The 5,508-nt window shown below is 35.6% G+C and overlaps 2 long non-coding RNA genes across 2 annotated transcripts; one reads left to right on the forward strand and one right to left on the reverse strand.

Moving 5' to 3' along the window:
- The first annotated feature begins 1,389 nt into the window (after nucleotides 1–1,389).
- Nucleotides 1,390–2,843, forward strand: LOC139146387 (uncharacterized). Its single transcript, XR_011555143.1, has 3 exons — nucleotides 1,390–1,530; nucleotides 2,038–2,140; nucleotides 2,705–2,843. It is a non-coding gene; the product is annotated as an uncharacterized lncRNA (long non-coding RNA).
- On the reverse strand, nucleotides 1,478–2,804 carry LOC139146388 (uncharacterized). The gene is made up of 3 exons (XR_011555144.1): nucleotides 2,667–2,804; nucleotides 2,014–2,342; nucleotides 1,478–1,616 (listed from the first exon to the last, which is right to left on the reverse strand). It is a non-coding gene; the product is annotated as an uncharacterized lncRNA (long non-coding RNA).
- Nucleotides 2,844–5,508: the final 2,665 nt, after the last annotated feature.

Here is a 5,508-nt window from a genome sequence, read left to right on the forward strand (position 1 = left end):
AAACCCTGAAACTCCACACTAAAAAGACAAGCGCTGTAATTAAAAAATCCCCAAGGTTGTAAATACATTTTGTGTCATCTTGGGCAGCGGGCCTTATGTAATACCAAGTGGTGGAACATTTGATATTCAGGAGGGGGTAGGGTCTAGAAGATTGATGTGGTAGCATTACTTTTATACCAGATCCCTTGTACATGTTTTTGCCCACTCCCACCTTTTCTTTTTATCAAGCCTTCTCTGTCTATTTTTTGTTGTTGACATTTGCTTATGTATTTAGGATCTGCTTGTCCCATTGCTATAGAAGTTGATATGCATGTTCCTAAAGATGACCTCCAGTACCTAAGTTGGAGACCTTATTTGCTTTTGTCATTCTTGTTTTTCCTGGTTTAAATATTTCTTGAATGGACCAATTCAAACCGAATGTGAGCACATAGTGTCCTTGACGGTATTTTTGAATAACCTCATAACCTCACTTGTTTGGTATCATTAGAAAGGCAATTTATTCTTCTTTAAGATGACATATTGTACTATGCAATGTTTTCTATGGTTTATATGAAATATGACCAAAACTTACCCATACCCCAAAGTTTAACATTGCAAATTACAGTAAATCTCAAATTCTACCAATTTTTTACCTAGGCATAATAAAAAATGCAATACTTTGTATGAAATATGTTTTATTTGGTACAGGGACATGTCAGAAATATGAAATAGACTTTTAACAGAAAAAGTATTGGGACCCTACAGCTAACAGTCATATTTTGAAGGGTACCGCAAAATCACAGTGTTGCCGACTTGCATGCATTTTTGTTAAACTTGTCTTCCTATAAGCCATCTGCTGAGCTTGTTTTTGAATATAACCTCACTTATTAGATATCATTAGAAAGATATATTACTAGTCTTTAAACTGACAAATTGTAACATTCAATATCTTGTATAGTTTTCATGAAATATGACCAATACTTGCCCCATACCCCAAAATTCATATTGAAAATTGCAGTCATACCTAAAATCAAATTCTAACAATTTTTTACCTACACATATAAAATCAGGCAATGTTTTTATTTCATTTGGTAATGGGTCATGTCAGAAATATAAAATGGACTTTTAACAGAAAAAAATATTGGAATTCTGTAGTTGTAACTGTCAGATTTGGAAGGGTACTGCAAAATCTCCTTCTAATTGTTAAAAAAAAATGGTTGACCCTCTCCAAAGGGCATATGTATAATTTCTTGACTCTCATTACACACCATGTTTTATTTTGGTGAGTAAATCTGAATCTATTCACAAGATATTTTTTATGATTTGCATTGCATTTATATATACTCTTTATTTTTCTTACTATAGATCTTTCTACTAATTGTCGAGTGTTCACCAACTTCAAGTTGCATCCTTCACTTCTACAGTCATGTGCTATGCTTATCGCTTGTATAATATGTTGCGGGGAGACTGGTATATATGTTTCTTCTTTAATGACAATCTGACACCCGAACAATTCATCTATATCAGGGACAAGATTTGCAGTCATCTGAGGTTTGTATTTTTGCAGGTAAACCATACCTATTATGAACGTTGTTCATCCTAAGTTCAGCAATATTATGGACAAGACCCAGTTTAACCTGTTGAGATTATAAGAAGAATTATTCATTGTTGGATAATGTGTACTGAAGCAAAGAAAAATCTGTATACATCTCGCACAATAGAACAATAGAATATTGACCAAGTTGGAGTAGTACATTCACTGTATACAATGCAAGATGCATGAATATTCCAGATTGATAAAGGTCATGATAAGCATAAAATTTTAATACCGAAACAATGCACATTAATGCAGTGTTCGCGCTACCGCTCGCCAGATGGCAAAATGGCTAATTGATTCACTCATTGGCGACTCTGACACTCAAAACAATCTCCAGACTGGAGACTTGAAATTTGTCTATATGGTCACTTTGTTCTACAATGTTCTGTTTCATTGCGGTAAATTTTTTGTCAATGAATATTAAGCTGCACCCTTACCTGGCTTTTGTTGTCTTTATACAGAACAGACGACCCCAAGTCAATTGTTTTGAGAGATTTGGCTACAACTGATTTGTGTCTGGTGAAACTTCCCTCTGAAACGGTCTGTTCATCAACTATGTATCCGGTGATTTGAGCATTAACATATTGTGTTAATTCTTGTGTGGATATCTTCAGTTGGTAGATTGGCCGTTGGAACTTATGTCTGTTCTTACTTCTTTCGGGCTGTATTAACATTCCAGCTGATCTTATAATTCTTGTCTCTCTGCCAAATAGGAAGTTGTTGATCGATGCTGATTCACCAAGCGTTTTCCGATCCTCCTTCACATCTACATGAAATTATGATATCTATATTACTGATATGTTTGCCACTGCTGAAGCACTTGATAAAAGAAATGGACGTTTAGGGTTGACATTTTGTCAAATGATCTTTTTTTCACCTGCTTTAACTCTGTGCAATAAAGGAAACTTTTTAAGGTCTTTTGTATCACCACTTGCCCACACCTTTATGGTTATAATCTCAGTTTGTTGTTTTTATTAAAAAAAATAAAGCATAAATTTTGTTGCTTTTAATTATTGATTTATGTGTGCATCCCATGTGCTAAATGAGTACTTAATAAAGTTAGATACAGTTTGTCACTCTATTCACTCACAAGGTATTATCTTGATTTTGCCATTGTCCGCCATCTAGTATGAAGCGCAGGACTTCCTGTTTGGCGAGACGATTTACAGTATCCAAACTTGGATTGTGTCTATTGGAGTACTCCTGTACCATTCTTACACAACTGTTCTCCTCTTCAAATTTTTCTGCTTGGTACCCTTGAGTGTGGCCATGTCTTTGTATGTCTTCAGCAATGTGTAGGAGGTAATGTGTTGTTTGTTTCCTGTTTGTCAGCATCATGTAGAAAAAACAATCCAATATGTTTTCAATGTTACTATGACTATATTTATTTCTTAAGGTTAGATATTGACCTGTCAAACCTTTGTGGTGAAATTTTACACTTCTCACAGAGGTACAATTATGTTGGTATGAATTGGGTTTATTGAAAGAAGTATCCAAACAGATTTCAATAATCTTCATGGAGACAATTACTCTGTCAGTTATGTTACAAATATGCTCTGGTTAGTCTCTGTTACTCAAGTTATTTATTGCCTATCAAAATGTACAGAGTCTGTTTTTCATGAAATTTTGTTGAGCAGTTTCGATGGAAATTGATCGACAAGTACGTTGAGCGCGATCGGGAGGTAGCGTGAGTGCCACTATCGACATTTCCGCTGCAAAAGTTTTTGCCCACGGGCCTTTGTTTGCCGTGTTGGCTGTCGACATAGCTGCAATAATTGTAGTCCACGTGTCTTCGTTTTGCCGTGTTGGCTATTCAGCTACTGGCATGGCCGACATTTATCTTGTTCACATTGGCAACCCAACTGAAATTTGGGCCGACGCAAAATAATTGTCCTTTTGGGATTAAATTTGGTCAGTGTCCACACCTACCGGTACCAGAATTAGGGCCGACGTAACTTTACCTTTCTTTGTGACCTTTGACCTGTCAAAATTCAAAATGGCGCATTTGAATATGGCACGCTGTTTCTACTGTTCATGATTTTCCTGTGTTTTTACGCACAAGAAGGGCAAATATGACTACCACTCACCCTTTTAATCATCGGAGAGATCTTCACTATTTATTGGATGAGCATATGGTATATATAAGACCGCGGTGGAGAAATAACCAGTGCGTGGCATTTTTGACATGCCTCTCTAGTCTATTATGTGCACTGTGGAATCAAATGACATGGTCTCGTTTGCGGAACAAAGGTTGGTGGGAAGTTCTGCGTACATGGGATGATATTAAAATGTAAAGACTGGATTGAAAACTTTCGATAGGTGTAAACTTTAGTTTCAAACGTCGTTTGTTTTGTGCGAACAGGGTGACTAGTTCAACTTCGATCCATGGCGGGGGCCTGGTCAACTGGGACCAGGGCCGACGTAACCTGTCCACACTGGCGATTTGCGTCAGACCAAATTTTGCATCGGCCCTGAGTCGGCCCTGAACCCCTCCTTCTAACCGGGACCAAACTGAGTCGGCCCAGGGCCGACTCAGCGTGTCCACATTGGTTTTTAGCTACTATAGACTATAGTCTATAGAAGCTATTGGGATGGGTATCTGTCCGGCGTCCGTCTGTATGTATGTATGTATGTATGTATGTATGTATGTATGTCCTTTTGTGAGGCTTCCGTCCACTCAAATATCTTGAGAACCGCAGTACTTACTGATTTGATATTTGTTGTGTAGATGAAAAATATGATTTTGAGAAACTAGTTTTTTTTTAATTTTTTGATATTGTTGAAAATAGGCAAATTAATGCCAAAAAAGTTGTTTTTGGTAAAAAATCTTCTTCTTCATAACCGCTGGTCAGACAGCTTTGTTAGTTGGTATACAGGTCCCTAGGGATAACCCAACTTAGATTTGTTCAAATTGTGATGAAATATGCAAATCTGTATTTTTAAGGAATTTTTTTTGTCATTTTTGGTCAAAATTTGACTTACATTGTATGTAATTCTTATACTGTATAAACCCTATCAATTCACCCAGAAAAAAATAATTAATATGATTTTAAATGATTGAATTAATTAGGAAATCATCAAAGCCAAAATAATTTTAGTGTGGAATTATCAGAAAGTTCAACTTTTTTGACAGTTCATAGTGAAATGCTTACCATCTTGGAGGATTGAAACATGTAAAGGCAACTTTCCTGAATCCCAACTTTGATATATTCTGAACCACCATTTATGTTATCTAAAAGAAATTGCTCATAATAGTTTGTCATGATAGGGTGGTCAAATAAATAGAGATAGAGAAAGTTCTAATTTCCATTTATGGTTGACTTGGTAAGGATAAAATAAGATTACTTTTTGAGGAAAAAAATAGAGTGGTCAATTAAAAGAGTGGTCAAAGTGATAGGGTTTTTATGGTAAAGCTGGGCTGCCGGCTGTAAGATTCCTCATGTGCTATTTATAGCAATTATGCAATCTGTGTAAATAGTGCAATGAAAGTGTAACATGATTCCTTATAATGCTTTTGATGACCTTGAACTTCTTAAGTTTCAAACATTTGTCTCCTCAGTGTGCTTTCTCTGAGTACGTACAGTCTCAACTTATTCAACAGAACTTACTTACAATGTTAATTTGAAAGTTAAAATGTGCTTGGTTAATAGGATGAAAATACTGATATTAAAAGATAATGCTCAAGATTCTTTATAACCTGACAGATATGCTGTTTTTTTATGACATAAATCTTGATTTAAGTTAGTCTTGTTTACTTTAATTAGAATGTAATCAACTCTTGTTTATTTGCTATTATTGACTAATATAGTCTGATGAAATGTGCAAATCTGTAATTTTACAGAATTTTTTCCATTTTTGGTCAGGCCATCCTGAAATGAGCTATCAGAGATATCCACCTTCTTCATCAATACATGTGTCACAAAAGGTTATTC

The sequence above is a fragment of the Ptychodera flava genome, chromosome 12 (genome assembly GCF_041260155.1).
Source record: "Ptychodera flava strain L36383 chromosome 12, AS_Pfla_20210202, whole genome shotgun sequence".
NCBI lineage: Eukaryota > Metazoa > Hemichordata > Enteropneusta > Ptychoderidae > Ptychodera > Ptychodera flava.